This window comes from Harpia harpyja, chromosome 2, assembly GCF_026419915.1.
Source record: "Harpia harpyja isolate bHarHar1 chromosome 2, bHarHar1 primary haplotype, whole genome shotgun sequence".
Taxonomy (NCBI): Eukaryota; Metazoa; Chordata; class Aves; order Accipitriformes; family Accipitridae; genus Harpia; species Harpia harpyja.
Genome location: NC_068941.1, coordinates 51,443,939 through 51,465,680, shown reverse-complemented (window position 1 = coordinate 51,465,680; position 21,742 = coordinate 51,443,939). Strand labels below are relative to the sequence as shown.

General features: G+C 35.1%; 1 long non-coding RNA gene across 2 annotated transcripts in view; it reads left to right on the top strand.

Annotated features, from left to right (window-relative positions):
• LOC128138236 (uncharacterized) overlaps positions 1-21,742 on the top strand; it is a 55,243-nt gene that overhangs the window by 18,107 nt on the left and 15,394 nt on the right. For both annotated transcript variants that reach the window (XR_008233978.1, XR_008233979.1), the window contains exon 3: positions 3,643-3,724. This is a non-coding gene — a long non-coding RNA (uncharacterized LOC128138236). The remainder of the gene's footprint in view (positions 1-3,642; positions 3,725-21,742) is intronic.

Genomic DNA, 21,742 nt, shown 5'->3' with positions numbered 1-21,742 from the left:
GTCAAGTGCTGTAAAACAGTACTCAAAGGCATCACGATGACTCTTAAGAAGTATCCAGCAAGTACTGGATCTGGAAGTCTGAACAGATGATAGGCATTGATGAGATATACAATACTAAATGTAGCAATATTAATGTTGAGAATTTCAACACGTCTGTGTCTTTGTGTTCAGGAATTTTCAGGCACCTAAAGTTTTTCATATAAAGGAACATTTCTTTCCTAAATTGCTTAACTCCACTGAAAATAATGGGTCAAATTATAGTTAAAAGTACTGCCACACAAACTTTGCTTCCCTGCAAGAAAAATTTAGGGTTTCAGTCAGTCACTAAGTTGGTGTGACAACTCATACAATAAAAGGGAACTTTTTTAAAATTAAAAAAAGGAGAGCCATTAGACATAGATATTATTGCATCACTCAGAAAGGAGTTAGGAAATAAACTTGGATAAAAATTCTTTCTCATGAGGTATCAGTGACCTAATCTTAGAAAACAATTACTTTATTCATTTAGACTATGGAAGTTTTCTCACAGGCCTCAGAAGAATGTGTGTGGATTTTAGCTGAGTTAATCCAAGGGAAATGAAATCTTTAATCTTTTAAAAGATTATGATGTTCTTTCTTGCTCTGTAGCCACTAATATCAGGAGACAGGGGAGGTAGTTATGGCCTAGCTGATGGACATATGGTGTAGCAAAGCTCATTAGCTCTGTTGTCCTTATCAGAAAAGTTTATTGCTTAGGGGTTGATCTGTGGAGAGAGAAAAGCTGCAAGAAAATTACTGAACATTGTGTTGCATTTCTCTATGGTTTGGAGTTTCTTTCACATATGATTGGGCATCTGGCTGATGGTCACTAAAAGCCCTTGGGCTATACCAGCAGTTCCAAAAAACCCCCTACCACCCAGTCGGTAAATCACATCGATGTCACAGGAAAGATATGGTAGCAGAAGAGAGTTCTTGCAGAAGTAGGACACAGTCCAGGCTTCTGGGCAGCACTTTTCCGTTGGAAGAACTACTGGACTTTACTCCAGGCTGGCTGAAAGGCCAGCAATATCTTTTCTTCTCTGGTCACCCCAGTGAGTACAAAAAAATTTATTCAATTCCATTTGAGGAAAAGGGAAGGCAATGGCATTGCGATACAAAATGTCATTATGAAAGGCATCATAGGCTAATTAGAATTAGCTGGAATATACTGAATCCACTGCTCTGTAAACTGCCTTCTTATGATCAGATTTGTATAGTAAACTCTCATAATGTTTCAAAGGATATTGCAGTTTGCATTAACTATCTTGGAAGAAGGCACCAATAGATAATTGTAACTATCTGAGAGTTGGGCCACATTGTCTAATCATTATCATAGCCAAGGTTTTGGGGTCAGGACATCAGTTTCTATATTTGTTGTTATTTAAGGATTCTGCTGTTAGAACCATGTAGTCAATTTTCTAGATTTGTATTTGCATTTGATGAGTTTCCCATGTAGAGAGAATAAATTTTCTATGTCTCATGAACGTGCTGGAGTGTTCTAAGAACAAATGCCCAGTGCATGTTTGGAGACTGACCTTCTCATGACTACATGATCAGTATGCTAATATTTCAAATTAAGACTTAAAATTGGCAATGTGGAAGCAGTTTCACAGTGTCTCTGTATCTGAATGATGTCTAACTAGAAAAACATTTTATAGGCTTGAGAAAATTTTGCTAAGTGCAAAAATGTGAGTGCATGCTCGTGCCACTATGTTGGTTGGTTTAGTGCTTCCATTGTCTTTTAAGTTCACAGAAAAAGTAAAGGGATAGTATGCACAAGGAAAGTCATCAATAATAAATTGAATGTTATTGACTGAGTGAGCTACCAACTCAGAGTCATCAGCAAAAAGAAGCTCACTAATGAAGAAATCAGCCACACGTGTCTGCAGACTGAACAACTTGCATCAGTAAGAAACTGAATAAATGCAGCTCTGCCAATGGCACAAAGTGCTTCCATCTGCACAACAGAGACAAGATGGAAAGGAGTATGGAAACCATTTATGATATTAAAGAAATCTTGCCATTTTCCACCTCTCTAACCATCATCTTATTACAGAAGACTTACTTAAATATGTCTGAAATAAAATTTGCAGGGCATTCACATGTCTGCAAAAGCTTCAAGAGTCCCTTATAATTTACATTGTGAAAACCTTTAGTTAGGTCAATGGTCAGCAAGCAAAGACTGTAATTTAACTTGATGCTATTTGTAAAGGGTCCTGTGTGTAGTGTTACTTTCTTAATAACTCCACATTTAAGTTTTGGGAAGACAGATTACACAAAACAGAAATTGAGTTGCTTAGTTTAGGTATGCTAAGGTTTTCCTAGCATCAGAGAAGAGAAATGCCACAATAATTATCACAGTTTGCATCATGTTTATAGATTTAGAGATGTTGTTGGTGTCTTTGAATTGCTGTGAAATTGACTCTTGCTTTCAGGTAATGTGAAAAGACCATGTGATGTTCGTGTTGCTTCTTTAAATGTAATTTGCCATCAGGTCTTTTCCATACCTGTGTTGTACAAAGACAGTACGTCACTGAGTGTACTGGTTCAATATCAAGACTTTGTAAAAGAATGAACATTCTGGACTGAAAAATTAAACAAGTCATGTTTGCATTTTGAACACAGGAGATTACAGATTCCAGGCTATGACAAATTTCTGTCACTCCCATGACTGTGACTGAGGATTTTTTTCTCTACACTTCTATTGCCAGAGTATTGTACTGAGTTTATTGAGTTTACATGCTATAATAGGTAGAGAGGTATGCGCACTGTCACTCTCTTGCCCATGCAAGAAGTATATAATGCTGGTACAGAGACTGCATTGAGTAGGCTGATAATGACAAATACAGGTTGAGTTTTGAGCTTCTTTTCTTTAGTAAATGGTATTGATTTCTCTAGATTCAATGCCATTCCAGAGTTCTTTCAGGAGTGATGTTGTTTTTATGTTAATTTAAAATGTGTTTATACCTTTTTGTGACTACATTCTAAGTTAATGGACACCTACTTCCATCATGTCCAATACTGTCTTGGGCATCTCTCCTATACGTAATTTGTGCTACTATTGAATTTTATTACCTGCAACTGCTGTTTTTCTGTTTGTGTTTTCAGCTGACAATCCAAAATTCATGACAATGCTTGAAGACTGAGGTACGGTTCCTGAAAATTGACAGAGCTCAGGGTAAGTTAGAGGAATTGAATTAGAGGGAAAAATAACAGCAAGCAGTGTACTGCTTTTTAGATTTTTAGACTGAAGAAACAATCTGGGGTTTTTTACTGCAATGACACAACTATCTGAACAAATTGGGAAGCAGGGTTGTTCTGCTGAAGTCCCCCCAGAAAAAGCAAAATTTAATTTTAATTCAGGCTGGACCAAACAAAGTATCAGAGTATATCTAGCACAACTTAAAAGTAAATAAAAATACATAACATCCATTTATGTTGAATGAAATATTAATCAATTCAAAACTAAGTGATTCATTCTGATTTTCTTAAAGTTTCCTTGAAGCTTTTACAACAGCAATTGTAAAGCTGTTGTAAAGGTTTTCTAACAGCAGTTTGGCAAAACCAAATGCATTTATACATTATGTCAAGAGTTGTCTGATCTGTGTTATTTTCCCCCAAAAGATGTGAAGCAATGTGTCCATCTCTGTGCAGCTTCAGAAGAAGGACATTGAAGCAGTCTTCCGATCCAGTTACTGGATTGCTGGTGAGTTACTGCTGGTGCCCCTTCCAGATGTAGTAGAGTAACACATAATGACAATAATATATAGATAAAATGCAGTAAAGAAGCTTGCACTGTGCAGGTAGTGGATAATCTGCATACGTGCATCATATTTAAATCATATCCTAACACCTCTTTGTACATCTCTTTGTACAATATCCTTTCTATTGAAACAACAAATTAAAGGCATAGATTAACTTGCTATTATCTCCAGACACTGAGTCCTCAGTTGTATTACTCTGTTACCTACTCTTTATATTTTCTATCATTTCCAGTCCCCTGTCCTCATTCTTTTAGATTATTTCCACAAACCAAACATGCTCACTGAGAATCAGTCTCCCTCCCTTCTTCACTCTCTCTTCTTCCCTTCCTCTTTCTTTCTTGCTCCTTCTCCTCCTCCTCCTTCTTCTTCTCTTTTAGTGGAAATAAGAAAGTATGTAGACAAAATCTCAGTGGCACTGACCTATATGTTTTTTTAAAGGAAACTGGAAAAAACCCAAACATTTGAAGAAATAGCAACCAACATCCTTTGATAAAATTCAGAGTATACACGTGTTATGACAAGCTGTTCTTGTTATCAGGAGAGATAAGGGCCATGTCTAGCTCCTGTATAGCTAACAAGTGAGATTACACTTCTGCAACACACCTGAAACGGGTGGTGACATAATACACATAACGCGACGTTCATTTTAATGCTTTTCATATTAGTATCTGTTTAAATGGCTGATATGTGATCACCCAAGTTAGTGGTTCTCAAAATGTGTTCTGTGGTCCATAGAAAACCTCTTTATCACATAGTGCTGTTGTCCCCCTGCCCTCCTCCAATCCTAACCTGAAGACAGCTGAAATAGATTAGATACTTTTCTAATAATGCTTTACCAGATAGTCAGCTCTTATATATGTTGTATTTTCCAACTCTTGGTTGAACTGAGTCGGCATATGTTGTAAGCAATGGGAAGAAAGGGAGGGATTAGCATACATTTTATTAAGAAAAACTGTTTTGAGGAAGTGTGTAAACTTTCTAAGCAGGGTCACTGTCACTGCAGCTACCATGGGAGCTGGACTTCAGTTTTTGCCTTCAGACTCTGACTGTCGTAAAAATTGCAGCTCATGGCTCTGGCGGGTGATGCCAGCATAGGCACGTGCCTCCTTCTGTGTTTGATGCTGCTGTCACTTAGTAAGAACAGTTACTTTGGAACTCTGCAGGGGTACCATTTCTCCTTCTCTTTGAATAGGGGCAGTCTGTCCTCTTTGCTTCTTTCCTCTTCCCTCTCATAGGGAGAGTAGAGGCAGTGACAGTACCATGATGAAGTGTTTGGCTGTGCCAGCAGCAATTAGCTGTTCAAACAGTTGCTTCTGTTCCCTAGAGAAAAGCTAGTAAAACAGATGAAAGCATCCTGTGGGCTGGACTTGATCCATGGACTACCTGTAGAACCTGCAGAACTCATTAGCATCTCCTCTATTGCTTATATTCTGCTAGATGTAAAGGTATATCTAATTTAATTTTAAATTTTATATTCCTTTAATGAGACAGAGTGTGTTTCATAAGGACATTACTTGCAATACATATAGCAGTTTTGTCAGGGTAAAATTATGTGTGTCTTGGACATAAAGTGCTTCCTGAAGGGCTTAGTGGCATAAATATTTCTACTGCTAGAGAAAGCTGTAAGAAAGTCCACCAGTAAAAATTGAAGAATATGCTAAATAAGATCTTAAACAAGGCTGTATTCAAAAATAATAAAGTTTGATGACTTAATTTTACAAACTGCAAAGAAAGCAAGGACACCATGTTTATCTAAAGGTTCTACTTACATATGATCTGTTATTTCTAAAGACTGAAAGGCCAAATCCCAAGGACTTCAGTGGAAGTTACGTGTGGGATTCTGGCAGAATTACACTCCAGAATAGTAGTTAACTACCTTCTAAGCTCTTATAAGAGATATTAGAGGGTTAAACGCTCAGCTTGTAGCTGTAGCATTTAAACTTGAGCTTGGGAAATTTAAATTCAATAAACATCCTAGCTAAGTTCTTTTCAGAAAACAAGTCTCATGCATTTTTATGTGCTTCTGTATTATTTAATATGCTACACCTTACTTAGTCAGAGTTCTGAAAGAAAATAAAAAATACAACTGGGATAGCTTTTAGATATACTCTGCCAAATATTATTTTACCCAGGTCATGCGTAGGGTGCTATCATTAGTGTTCTCTGCTAGAAATTTTGTTGTTGTTTGTATTTTTTTGGTTTTGTGCCCTTTGTTATGACCTTGGGCCTCAATCAGCTCATTAAAAATTAAATTGCTTATTATAACCTGGCTTCGTTTTCCACTTTGATCAGAAAGCACAATAGGTTCCTTAAGTGGATTTACCCATAAAATATTCTGGTAATGAGAATAGAAAAGGCAAGTTTAATAACTTTAATATCAAAACAAAAGCTACAGAAATACCACCCAGAGGATAATAACAAGCATTTTATCTAACAAAAAGATAAAACTCCTTGCAATATGAAAAATCTATTTTCTGGCTTATTAAATGAACATCTTTAACAATTTGAAATCAGTATAATTTCCACTTCTTCCATGGGTAGTGCTCCTCTCCCATCAGCATGTGAACATTGCAGTGTTATTTCATTTGTACCACAATAATTTGAATTCAAAGGAGGAGATAAAACTGTTTAAAATCATAGAGAAATTTTGCTGAATGCTATTAATTACTAATTTTTTAACCATTGCTCAGTTTTACTATGTTCACTCATTACTTGCTATCCAGGAATACTTAGAGATTTTATCTCCTAGGCATTTGTTCACACAAAGATTTGGGAATGGGTGGTAGTACAAACATAACATAAAAATATCTGTAACGTGAAAGAAAAAACCCACTTAGTCTACACTCCTGTTTCTGACAGGGTCTAGGGGAAAGTATGAGAGTAGGAAAAAAATATATTGATACTTTTCCAGCATATTAACTTAGCTTTCTGTGACCTTTGGCACCAGTGATCTTTCTCTTGCCTGTATAACCAAATGATCTTAAAACAGAATATTACCATATAAACATAAATGTTTGATTTTTTTTTTATTATTCCCTTATCATTAGTCTCCTTTTTCAAAGTTTTCACTCATTCTGAAAGGAGATAAAATCTCTGCAACTTCAATAACCAGTCGCAAATCATGAATAATGAATAGTTCAACTAAGCAGACCACGGTTAAGTCTTGGATTGCAAATGGTTCTGAGCAGTGAAAACACACAGAAAATATTTGTAGTAAGAGGTGGGAAATAATTCATAATGGAGGGAATTGATCAACAATGACTATCAAAACCAGGAACCAGTCTGTCAAACATAACCTATGCTTGGCAGCTCTTAATGAATAAGGATCAAAACCAAATCATTGAAAATAACTTTAGGAAGAAACATGAAATAAATTTGCTCTTACTAGTAAGCCAGCTTCTGAAAATTGAATTGAAATTAAAATCAATTTTACTTTTAAATAAATACAGAAAGATGAATCATTTATTTTAGGATCTCATCATAACATTATAGCTACCAGGCAAGGGGTGGCAAGCTTAACACTTGACAGTGGTAGCTGTTTCAAGCCTGGACTACCACATATTGGGAAAATAAAGAGGCTTCAAAGCCTGTCTGCCCCAACAGAGAGGTCTTGAAGTGAGATGATAGAGAAAGTAAATGGTGACTTCTCAACTCCAGCAAAAATCCCTGAGCATACCCACATGTGGCAAAGGGCTGGGAAGGGACATTTTTTTGCTCTCATCACTCACTTGTTTCTCAGTCAAGAAGGGAGTAACAATTTTCCTTCTTTATCACCATTAGTCACCGTTCTTTTTTTGGTAAGAATATAATATGCAAAAATTGAAGATGTAAATTAAAAGACTGAGTGTGCAATACTTTTCAAGTTTATTCCTCTATATAATTTTCAGATTTTTGGAGAATGTTATACATGAGAATTTACTTACTGTCATTCAAATCTTTTGTGTTTAGAACTTTACAAGAAAAGTGCAAGACAAGGAAAATATTTCACAAGACTATTTGTCCTATTTGTAAATCTCCTTACAACTCTCTCGAAAATTATTGAAAAAGGATTTTTTCCTTTAAAGTATATTGTATTATAAAGGGTCATTTCATGATAGGTTGTATAATAAAGAGTCTTTTTATAAAAAAAAAGTTTAATACACATAAGTTTAACAAATTATTTAAGTTTAAAAACAAAGCTGCCTTATGGATGGAGTGCATTAATAGTCAGCAGCCAGCTGATAATGTAGAACATTTAGAGAGCTCTGAATTTGTCTCTCATTATTAATACTTGACTGAATTATTCAGTTTTGCAATCTACTATTCATATATATATATATATACACACACACACATTTAAATGAAGACATTTTCCGTGGAAAATCACAATGGCCTAAATCAGTCTCTGATTTCTGTAAATGGCTTGAATATATTTCCCCACACGATGTGTACACTGTGTGCAGAATAATTTTTATAATAAATCTATTAGAATCTTTCATGTGTACAAATACAGAGAATGGCAAGCTTTTTATATGTTCATATTATTTATGGTCACAGTTTGGTTTATGAGTGATTTCCTATATGATGGTGATTATGAGCACACTAGTATTTTTCAATCTTAGGCTGAATGTTGTATTAAATAATTTCTATTCAGAACAATATCCTGATATAGGTAGAGTGATTTGAAATAAGCTTTGATCCATCATTAAAAAAAAATACAGTGTTTGCATATATATTTTATCTAATGTAATGCTTTTGACTGTGTTCTATATTTGTTGTGAGCCAATCACTCATTAAGGAAAAATTATTCAGTTCTCAAATTCTCCACCACTGCCATTCACAAGTGATTAGATTAAACTAGTTTTAAAATTAGGGAAGAATTAAGGATAATAAGAAATAATAAGCAAAAAACTGTTAAAAACCAGAGGATTCAAAATGAAGATGCATATTAAAATTGATATCCATATATATACATACATGTTTCTATATTTACACGTACAAAGCTATATATATTCACATATGTATGTATGCCTGTAGAGACAAAGTAGAGGTATGCTTTAAATATATAACAAAATTAATAAAGGACTTTTATAAATATATTCAATATTAAAAAAATATGGGATAATACTAAAAAATGTTAAGTATTTTATCTGTGTATCTAAAAGAACCGTTTTCTTCTGTGTCATGGGAAATACCTAGAACTGCCTTTATGGTTTGTTCCATATATTTGATATCCTGTAATAAGTGTGCTGCTTTGCGATTTCACTGGCTTTTGTTCTCATTGTTTAGGTTTTGTAAATAAAGCTGAAGACTTTTGATATATTGCAAAACATTAGCAGTATCTGGCAGCACTTGGATTGATGGTTTCTCACACAGAATTATAGCACTCAGGTTAACTTACAGTAAACATGTAACACTTCGTAATGTCTCTATTTCAGCTGACACTAAGGTATATGCTCACACGTGTTCTGTCCATCCCAAATCAAAGCACTGTAACTGACATTTAGTATCTGAAAAGTTACTCTTGCTCAGGCATTTGTACTTTTCCCAGTATTTTCAGTTATGTAAGGGTTAGACCTTTACATTCAATTTAGCAGGTAAAAATACAAGTTAGAGTTCACGAGTAACTAGTTCCTAGTTAGTGCCTAGTGTGATTAAATAGGATTCTGGTCTGAGTTCAGAGAAGTCATGTTACCTTCATTACACCATTTGTAAACCAATCAGCTGTTTCACCTCCCTCCCCATCCCTTATCTTATACAAGATTGAAATTGGTTTATTTCTTTTCATCCAGGAAGAGGAAGTCGTCTCAAATTCTGTTCTGGTAAAACAAAGCTGTGCTCTTTTGGTATAAGGTTTGTACTTTGTTATTTTTGAGATAAGCCTTTGAAAATTTCTGTGGGTAGACCACGTTCACTTGACAGAGGGAACGTGCATTTTTAGTGTATCAGGTTGTTTTGAAAAGACCAGTGATTTGAAGTAACATCAGGAAAGGATTTGGTCTATTGAGTCAAATCAGTTTCTGATTACTTTTCTTCTTGTGGAGACTACCCTGTTGTGTTGGAATACGTCCCTGCAATGCCATTCCCATAATCAACACACCAAAGAACCAGTGGCTTGTTAAAGGGCAGGTAGCTGGACGACTGATAACTTTTTGCTCTTTCTCTTCCTCTATCTACTATCCTAATAATCACCATTAAGCATCCAGAGTCTATATATGGGAAGTGCCTTTATTTACAGGCACAACAATAGTTGCTTTCAGCTATTCTAGCACCTGAAACTGGGGTTCACAGTTGTCTGACTTTACTATGATTATCTAGAGTGTTGTGCCTTTCAAAATTATTTCCTCTGCTCCTTTCTCCCCATTTTGACACTTTTATTCTGAACCTCCAGTGAGGCTTTTTGACTTTCTGCCATACCCTGTTGCTGTACAAAAAACATAAACAAAGCTTTTTGCTTTCCCCATTATCCTCAAAATCATACAACAGAATTTAATGGGGTTTTTTTTGCCATTTCCTTTATGTGCTATTTTTAAGCTTATCTATAATCGCCGTCTACACTTTGTGGCAAAATATATCCAGAAAGATGCTAAATGTTTAAAAGACTACCATCATCATTCAGTAGAATCAAAATACCCTTTGGCAGAAAATAATAGATTATACACGATTTGTATGTGATATTGTACTGGATGGATTAGAATTTCCATGAGACCCTTTTAACATGACACAAAAAACACTGATAGCTAAAGTGCTGGAGAGCACAATCAATTTTTTTAAATAAGAAAAATATTGGCTTTGTTACTTTTCAAGGACGAAAACTTTTCAAGTGACCTCTAAGGAAGAAATCATTAGGAGAGGTTTCAGACTCTTGGAAAAACTTTCTCTCAGTCTAGGAAGAAAATTTCATTTGGAGTCAGAAGCAGAACATGGGTTCTTTTACAGTGCAATTACTTAATCAGTGCTTCTGAAGATTAGCTTGAAATACTGCATAACTGAACGGAGCTCATTCTTCCTTACAAAAACAGAGCTCCGTTCATTTAACATATATAAAATAAAGTATGTCAATCACCTTCGCTATAATGCAGTACTCTGCAGTGTCTAATTTCATTCAGTAAGAACTTTTATATAATCAGAAGATATATTGTAAATTAGATCTGAAAACACATCATTGACAAAGAACATACTTTCAAGTTCATGTTTTTAGTTACGTTATTTAATCTCTGGGAATATTTTTGGCATGTCTCTCATTTACTTAGAAATTAAGATGTTTGTTGTCCCTGGTGCCATTTCACATAACAACAGTTCAATCTAAGCGAAGGAAAAGACTTTCCACAATGTAACAGTTTCTGCAGCTTTTTTTTTTTTTCTTTATTTATTCCATCACAAAAAGGACTTGTAGTAGAAAGCTGGTATTTGTCAAATAGTAAACCTCACTGAGAGTTCTATGCTTTTTGTTTTTCTAAGGTACCAAAAATTATACTCTGTGTACTAAAACTAGGCAATTATTTTGTAAATGCATGTTTAACTTAAGGAATAATGAAAATTACTAACGGTGTTCACAGAGTGATGTAAATGTCTGCCAAGAGATCTCTGCCTTGCTATTTTTATATGATATTAAAGGGTAATGGTAACAAAATCTTGTGTAGTGATCTGCAAACTTGCATTTGTGCCTACTTAGAGGCACGTCGAGTGTTTCAGAGTCACTGGAATGAATAGAAGATTTGAAGTTCCAGGTGCCATGGAAGAGGAATCATGAGGTACCCTATTGTTTTATATCTTACCAAGTTTCCCAAAAGGTTGCAGGAAAATCCTGTGGGAAAAATCTGGGGCAATTCTTTTTATTGTTCATTCATCAGTTTTCAATTCATTGGACAAATGGATTCTATATTCATTATTTTCTCTCTTCTTTTTTTTTTTTTTTTTGATTACTAAGCTAGCCATTCACTATAGCACATTATGAAAGGTCAAATCTTTGTGGAGTGAATTCAAACCAGGGGAACCTTTTGTTGGTTCTATGATCTTTGTAACATAAACTGCTTACCACATCTGAAATAGCAGAGCTTCTTACATTGTCTACTGACAAAGTGAAACATTTTATTTAGACCTGTTTATCAATGATGATGTTTTAAATGTTTCTTAGTGTGTTGTATGGTAGAAAGTTTTCTGCAAAGTAAAATGAATATTAGCAACATAAGTGCAAGTTAGACAGCAGGAAGACAGTGAAATCTAAGGAGGATGACTAAAAAAATCCAAAGAAAGGTGTTTCATGCTATATACAGCATAGATGTAATGTTTCACATAATGAACTGATATGTGATGTTCTTCATTTTGTATTACTCTCCACATTGCTGAGTCTGTCTGTTAAAATGCAGAACAGTTAAGAAAACTATAAAAGAGCTATGGCATCCATTTCCAAAATGCTTTGGAAAATCCTGGAACACAAAAGATGCTGAACACATTTTTTAATCTTCCTTAGCATTTTTCCTTATAGTTTGCCTCTTTAAATTATGCCTTTTAGGTATTTTGGTAAGCATTTATTTCATAGTTCATATATAAGTGTGTTTGTGTATTTTACTAATAAAAGAAAAATAGAGATTTTTTTACTCTGACATACTACTTGGTTTACACTAATAGTTAAAGCAAAATATGACTTTCTATTTAAGAACTATGTTGATAGATGAGTGTAAAGTGGGGAAATGGGAAGTTAAGGTGTGTATTACTTTGTCCTCCACTTAAATTCTCAGACAATTTTCAACTTTATGATCAAGTATTTTGTCTCAGCTTGTGTTAGGTACTATATTTTTTCTTATAAAGTATATAAGACAAGCAAACCTAGTCCCTGAAATCATGTGTATGAAAAAAATAAATTATGCTAATATGCCTTAAAAATATGTTGATAAATGTATTTCCCCAAAGTATCTGTATACTACACATTGATCAGATAATGTACAATTCACAGAGTTAGTTGGTAACAGTTTTCCTTCACCCTTCCCCTTTCTCTTTTCCTCCTTCCTCCTTTCCTCTTCCACCTTCCTGTCCTGTATGCTTGACAAGACACTGCCTTCTAATTTTCTTTTTGTGAGATTCCCCCAGGCTACTGCTAATTCTGGAAGTAATAAAAAGCTTGAAATCGGAGAACTGATTTGCTTACAGTTTAACCTGCGTTGAAAGTTGTTGGCACATGGAGCAGAGCTGGTGAGATCTTTTTATTTCCTGTGAATCACCCAGAGGCAGAAATTGGTACTATGAGCATAGACTCTTTCACCCTAAGATCCTCCGTTCCATGGGGTCACAGATTTAAAGCTTCTGACCATTTACTGGAATTTTTTGTCAACTTCTAGACTGGCTAGCTCCAGCAATGGAGTGGCTGAAAAAATTGATATTGACTTCAACACCTGAATATCCCTCACTACTAGATAAGGATCTCTGAATCTGACACGCAAAACATGAGCAGTACTTTTCAAACAGGACCTTTCAGTCCAACAGGACCACCACTGACTGCTTAATTGTGGTTTTGGTTAAGAAAACACATTGTATAATGGGATTAAGCAGGTTATTAACATATTATTTAAATAGAATATATCATTCCAGTGAGTAAGCTGTTATAAGTGAATAATCATTAAAAATATTTCAAGAAATAATAGATATTTACCTATTGCTTTATTCTTCCCTGCATGACACATAATAAAGGATGCGACAACTGTTGCCTACAGTCTCTGCTTGAATGGCTTACTTTGTCTCTGTGGAAATTAGAAGAATGTCCCCTTATAAGAAATTAAAAATTTGACCTATATTTGTGCACAAATATTCAAGAAAGCAGAGTTAATTTTGTATTTGCAAGCTTAGCATTCTCTTAATGTATTTTGGGCACAGAATTAGAAAAGATTTCACATTCAGTGAATATAAACACCTTAATACACACACACTAAAGAGTAATATATCTTAAGTAATGGGAACAGGTTTTCCCAGAGAAAACCTTTGTGTTATGGGTGACTTTTGATGACTTTTTTATTACATTTTCTTGAAAACATGTGCCTTATGGTGGTAATTCAAATACTAGAACAGCTGCTTTTCAGAAGATGTAGAGGAGTATTGTTATGACTGCAAGCAGTTGCTTAAAGTTTGCTTCATTTTTTTTTCAGAGAAAAATACAATGAGTAGAGACATCAAGTGGCTATTCAGTCAGTGCATCTCTCATCCTCCTCCAAATCAAGGTCATTCATACCCCGTTCATTCCTGACAGATGTTTGTCTTACCTTTTTTTAAAAAAAACCTACAGTGTTTGAAATTCTTTCTACTTTACAGACAGTGTACTCTAGTACTTCCTTGAAAGAGTAAGAATAAAATAAGAATAAAAGTTAAAATCATAGTGTGCTGAAGAAATGTCTGCATGTCCACTTGTGTTTCAGCTGTATAACTTATTTCTGATTTCACGTTCTCCTTAAAAACAGACATTAAAAAATCCTAATCTAGCATGATTTCAGGAAGAAAAGCTTCTGCAGTTGAGACAGAGGTGATTATTTTTTGCTTAGATGGAGTAGATTTTTTGCGAAATTCCCTAAGATTTCACTGAAGTCATGATTTAATTCTTAGGACCTGAGGCAAAGGAGGTACTTAAATTCTTCACTTTTATTGGTTTCTGTGGGAGTTAGACTCCTCCTGAATGATAGGTTCCATGCAAGAATATACTGTATTTCTCACTTCTATATCTCAGCTACTGAATGCTTTGAAATATGTAAGATGGTGCATCTATATTCACAAGGGGATTGATCTAGAGTGCCTTACAGCTTAACTGAACTGGGACTAAGGTTACAAATGAAGACAGAGGGAGGAAAGCACCAAAGTCAAGTGCACTAATGTTCCCTCCTGTGGAGAACAGGCTTTCTCTTTTAACTCCAGAAAGAGATTTCCCTACCTACATAGCCTGGCTGAGAGTGGACACTAAATATGTGGCAACAGAGGACAGGAGTGACCTGAAGCAATCTGGAATTCTCTTTACAAGAATTTAAGCTGTAACTTTAAAAAAATTTCTAAGTTTCCAACTTTGCTTATAACAGGTGTTTATAATGTCTTTCTGAACATATGGATGTTTTTAAGGATTTCTCCTTAAGGACCTATCTATATGAATTACTCCCATTGCACGAGACATTTCCTAAACATTCTTGAATCACTGGATTCATCTCCATCTTTTTTCTTCAGGGGATCATTTTCTCGATGAAAATTGCATCTGTCAAAAGGAAAAAAGGAAGAATCAAACATTCTAATGGACTTTTATGTACCACACACAAATTTTTTTTAAATAGGATGGTATCTTTTTGCTACTGCTGACTTTTCTGCCAGAAATTGTAACATATCTCCTCATAAGGTGAAATTTTGTATTTCAGTTTCTAAACTCAGCTGTTATGTACAGCAAAGAACACATCTCTATTAGCCAAACAGAGTGAAAGTGCTGCAATTGCTTCTCAGAAAAACACAAAACTCAGTGTTTGAAAGGGATGTAAAAACTCCCGTATTCCTCTGCAAGGATGGGCTGTGCTCAGTACACATGAATCGTCTAAAGCCCCAAGTAAGAATGCATCACCAGTTTCTTACCACGAAGCACAGGAGAACAGGAAATGGGAGCATTTTTATCACTTCCAAATACAGAGGCGGTTTTAAAGAAGGTGTTATTACACCCCAAAATACTTAACTGTAAAGCTTTTAATCTGTGTTGAGCTGTGATCAGCTCTACTGGTAGTTTTTAATGGAAATTTTCTTATTAGTAAGTACAAAGGCCTACTGCTAAAAACAGTCAAAGCAGCCTGAACAAAGATTTTTTTGAGTTTATTACTACAAAAGAGACATTTCTCTGAGAGCAAAATCTTTCAGTAGTTTCTGTAGATTTTATTATATGAATAAAAAGTAAATTCTGTGTATACTACATTTTATATTCTCGGTCTGGAAACAAAATAGCAATTCATAAAAAGCAATTATGCACATTTTTAATATTTAAGAAATTTTGGGGTTTACTATTTGATTATCAAATCTGATATACGCTATGCTTATCTTTTTCTAAGGTAAAAGGTAGAATGGAATGCTCCTACAAATAATAGTGTAGAGCTGGACTATCATAGGCTTACCTCATAGAAATGCCTTACAGGAAAATACAGTGTAAAGTCCCCACCAAAAACCAAAGTAGACGTTACAAGATATAACTTTAAATATATATGATCACTTTGTGTGATGCAGACTTTGAGTCATTAACCATTATTTTGCTGGAACTTATGGAGCTGCTGAAACAAATGTATTTGCAGTAGCACACTAGTTACAAAGATGATGCCATGCATTCATGGGCAAAACCCTTTTTTTCTGGTTGCCTGTAGGTACATTTTTTAACTGCACAACTTCATGATTTGTAAATTAGACTTATTAGAATGAGAGCTCGGTTTAGGCAAAACTTCTAGTTCAAAGGCAGTGGAGATTAAAGCAGTGTAATAGACATAATCTGTAAGTAATATTATAGGAGTCATACTATTTTCAGAGAGCATAAATGTGCGTTGTTCCGAATCCCCCTGGAGAATTTGAAAGCAAAGCTTTTGGCTTTGGTCTGTAAGAAACTTTACCCATTCACTCAGTTTGGACTGTCTGGCTGAGAGTGGGCAGCTGAGATTGTGCACTAGAGTGCATGGGCTTACTTACGTGTGGTGGTGTGCCCCTTCTTTTCTGATATTATCATTGGTTTCTCTTACGAGGATAGAAACAAGTCACAGTTGCATTCTGCAAATGCTCATTTGTGAGCAACTCTGCAAACACATATGCAGGATCTTTCATGTATAGGGAACTGATGCAAAAAGTTTCCAGGGTGTAGATTGTCTCCACAGAACTGCTATTCCAAAAATTTCTTTACCATGGAATAAGAATTAATTTATGCATGTTTTAATGACAAAAGGGGAACACTGTTTTTATAGACAACTACTCACAACCCTATGTTGGAGATGGTTTCTATTCCTAGAGGAATAGAAATCCCATCCTTGCACTGAGTTCTCTGTGACCTTGTGGCTGCCAGGTACTTGAGAAGTCAATCAACAAGTGAAGTCATGTGGATTTCTATAGGGAGATATTTGCTTAAGAAATAAGTAAGATAAACCCCATCCCACATAAATAGCTAGTTTACTGTATTTTTTTTTTTATTCCAATAATTTTTTAAGTCACTCTCAGAATTTTAGTGACTTCAATGCTTCGTGTTCTGTCTGCACAGTTGTATATTTGTCAGTCTTATGTGGCCTAACATTCAGTCCATGAGGCAGAGGAGTTCTGGAGCTGAGCCTGGAAGATTACTGTGCGAATTACTCAGACTTGGTCAACAATTTTTTTTCTAATGTGGAACACTGAAAAGCTTTGTTGCATTAGTCTCACCCTTTTAATTTTGGCTGTTTTGCCTTTTGCCTATTTATATATATAGTAGTAACATTTAACTCTATTTCTTTTTCCTCTGTGAGTCAAGTCATAGTACCAGATTTTCTCCTTACAGGTAGGTATGTGAGAGATGATTATGAAGAACTGTGTCCAAGTCTTTATGCAGTCAGTGACCAATAACTTAGTGCTGATCTTTGTATTCCAGGGCTGTTTTTTCTCCACTTGACCACACTGTTTATGGAACCAGAGATATATAGGAGAGGCTTTAAGAGCTTTAGAACCAGTTGATACTTTGTCTTCTGAGCAGAGACTGGACTGTCAGCTGGAGGCAGTAGCCCTGAGGACTCTGTGAAGGATTCACTCAGAGTTCTCAAGAGCTTTAACTAGATTTTCTGTGCCCTGTGCCAACTATTGCTGCTTTCTCAGATCCATCGCCTTCAGTTCCCCTCCACACAGATAATTTACTTCAGTTTCATCCTCCACCTTCATCGTTTATTCTCCTCCCTCCTCAGCTTAACTTCTTTTCATCCTGAAATGGACTCATGCAAAAACAAACATATAAATATTTTAATATGGTATTAACAGGATGATTTAGGCATCATGCTGGAGTCACTTTGCGAGCTCTGGTTTTATGTTAGCTCTGTATATGTGGTTTTGATCGTGAAGTTTTCATGTGCAACAGGAACAGTCTTTTAGTTGGTATTTGTACTGCATCATTTTATGGGCATCATGTATATCAAATTGCAAGTCATTTAGGGGTGTAGATATTATGTGCAGATCTTTGATTATTTCACCTTGGAAAGCTGGCAATACTTCCAGCTTAAGTGGGCTCATCATGCTATAATAAAAGGGGATATATTATGAGGTCAAGGATTAAATGAAGTAGGGATATTGGGATAATTTTTGTGGCAAAATCTTTGACAGCAGAAGCATGTGATCACAATATGTTTGTTTATCAGCCAGGAGGAAAAAAATATGCTTCAAAATAAGAAATGCCACCAGCTGTAGCTAGAATATTTGGAAACTAACTGTTGGTATAGATAGAATTTTAATATGCTTCTTTTCTTAAACGTGCTTCTTGGTGAAAACTTTTCTTTCAGGGGTTTCAGCCAAATTTCAAAAGCTTTTTCAGATATGATAGCAGTAGAAGATATTTAATTTAATTATTTTTATGTCTGAGTTTCTGCAGATTTAAAACAATTAAATGGTAAAACTAGCATGTTAAACCCTCAAACCTGATCTAACTTTGGCTCTAATTCTCCTACCTGTTGCCTCATATGCCTCAGATAGATGGTCCTATTGACCTGAGCAGGGTGCTGGCTATTAATAAAACATTACTTCTTAAATGTATAATACTTCTTAAACAAATGATAAAATATATTTCTTAAAAATCTTTTCCTAGTCAGATATAAATCTTATACATATGAGGTCTATCATGATTTTGCGCAAATTTACCTAAACCTCTTGCATTTGAGTCTGGATAGATGTATTCCTTCTTACACATTACTCTCACAGTAGTCATGAACATTCCTTGTGTCTTCAGATAAAATCTCTCATCTGTGATTGACTTATCATTCAATTCAGTGATATGCTTCTACATCGAGATAAACAGTGTGAGATACAGGGAATCAATCAGAAACAGAAAAGTATACCACTCTAGTAATTTGGGAGCAAACTCCTTTTTATTCTAAATCCAGCAATATCAGTATTATTAAGCCAGCAATGAGTTTAATCCTTTTCATTTAGTTTGATTAATGCCTTGTGTATAAAATCTGAAAAATGGTAAGTGGTATTCATACTTGTCATGGTTTATTTTCACACATAAAACAAGCTCAGTCTTGAAGATCTCTTTAATAAATTCAAACCTGTTGTTAAAATTGCTTGTAAAAATGAAGTAGGGAAAGAATTTAGTGGTGTTTAATCTGGAAAAAAAACCCCAAAAATGTTTATGAATGCTTTCACTCTAGAAACAGGTGCCATGAACGCTACCCCACAAGAGGTAGCAGACAAATCTGTTGAAGTGAAACAAGCGTCTGCAAAACCCCCACATTTAGACTCTTCCACTTCTTTCAGAAAAACAATGTGTGCTTCAGATGCTCCTTCTAGTTATAGTTTGTCTTGTATAGGTGACTTCTTTACTTATTTGGGGGATGTAAAGCTGCTTTGGGAAACTGCCAGTGCGATTGAGCTGAAAACTGATCAACACTCAGATAGTCAAAACTCAGGTCTGCGCTGTTAATATCATACATTCCCTGGGCACTCCTTCCTTCTGTTTGCTTTTTTTTAATTATTTTTATTGCTGCTGGGGATGAGGAGCAGGCTGGAAGAGCATCCATAGCAGAACTGATGTAGCTGAGGCTCAAAAGGAAACTTTCCATTGCTTCAGAAGTTAAAAGCAAGTCTCAAGAATGGGGGGTCTGGATGCAGAGCGCGTGTGAACTCTTACTCACTGTAATGCTTTCAAGTGCTCCTCCTACTGTTCCCCTCTAGATAAGTAATTGCAGTTAATAAGAGGGAACCAATTTACTTATTTGTATCAGGAGGTAGAGTGGGATCAACACAGTAAAGTATAATTTATTGAAGGTTAAAGTATCTTTCAATTATTTATGTCGTTTTGTTCTTCACAGTACTTCTGTGATATCAACCAGTATGGGCCTTATTTCCATGTCAGAGCAACCTGAGACAGAGAGAGATGCATGCTTAGGGACATGTAGGGAGTTTGTGAATACCAGTCCCAGATTTTCAAACTCATTTCAGTATTTAAATCATTAAATCATCTTCCTCTCTTCCCCACTGATACATTTCTGAAATGTATTTTATCAGTCAAGGATCACTTGCTGACTTAACAATAGAGAGCATATCAGGTGAAACATTTTAACCATGGGTATTTAATTTCACATCAGTAAGTGGCATTACAGGAAAGAATCTGCTTCTGAAAGATAAAGCTTGCTTGTGTCTACTAATAATTTAGCAGATGGCTGACATCACTTTTTCTTGCTTTTTTAAATAATTATGTAGCCAGGTAATCACTGTATAAACTGAAGAAGGAACTAAACTGAAAGGAGATCTGAGGGATCCATGTGTACTTACTGCAATGAATCATCATTATGTGCTCTCTATAAAACCCCATCTGCTGTTGGGTTGCTAGTGCCAGCAAGTTTTATTACAAATATTACTTTTATTAAATACCTAATCCACTAGCTTCGGTATTAGCTCAAAGAATTATGGTGTAGATGTGTATATTATGCACGTTATGCAACTCAGAATATATTTATCAGGGCAGTAATATTGTATTTGAATTCATCTTAACACAGAGCAGGCAGAACAATAATGTAAGTATCTATCTTTTGGTTCACAGGGCTGAACTGAGAGTACAAGTGATACATTGCAGTTTACCAGGCATATCATTTTCACCTCAAAATTTCTAGGTGAATAAAATAATCCCTGTAAAAATTCAATCCCTGTAAAAAAAATGAACTTTAATCATCCAGGAAATATCTACTCAGTTATATCTTTGTGGGTAACGGGAGTGTAATAAAACATTATGATCTTAAACATAAAGGAGACTTTATCTGGGAAAATATCTTTAAATACTACTGAATACATACATAACACATATCACCTTTGTAGTAAAAAACACTCAGTTAACAAAAATAGTTTCTCTGAGGTCCTCCCATTTAGTTTGAATTTTTTATTTGGCATGAAAAAATATCTGATATACAGTTAATGCCAAAGTAATCATGAGGTAGAGAGAGTACTATTTCACTAAATTCCTCTGGACAGGACAGTTTGATTTAAGTATAAAACTGCATTATTAGTTTAGCCAAATTTCAGAATTGTAGTGTCTAATGGGAATTTTTATGTAGCATTCACTGTTAAGACACTGCTGCTGTCTTAACACCTAATCCACCTTTTTAAAAGTCTTGCTAAATATCTATCCCATATCTCCTTATCCATTCCTAAACCTTTTCTTTTAGGAATATTCCATGTTTCCAGTTTAGTTTCCCAAATTTTACATTGTAGCCATGTACATTCTTTTAGGACATAACTCTCTTTTTGGATGAAAAAATCAATTTTATATTTTACTTCATAGGTTCAACCTCAATTGTTGTTTTGAGGCTATATGCCCAATATTACCAGTAGGAAAGAGGATAATTCTCAACGTGTGTTAGGATCCATCAGCTGCACCACGTGTTATGCTGTGGAAAACTGAAGGAACAGTGAAATTTATGTATGTCTAGTAGAAGTTTCAGAGAATAGAATAGTAATAACTGTACAGCATTTTCACTCTCCGATACAGCTTTGAATTTTGGAGTAACGTGCTTAACTCCTGCCATTATTGTACCTGTATGGTAGGGCTGTTTGTATAGGGTTTGCAGATAAAAAGAGTATTGATAAAGAATGTGTGGTGGTCTGTCAGAATTTGGAGAGTGGCCCATTGGTCCCCAAAGTTTAGAGCTGCCATTGTAGAAAATAGCTGATCCTCACTTGCTTGTATTGAAAATGTTCCATTAAAAAACCTTCTTCAACATGAACTGGATGTCATTAACACACAATCCTATTAAACTCTGTATCATTAGAAGCCAACA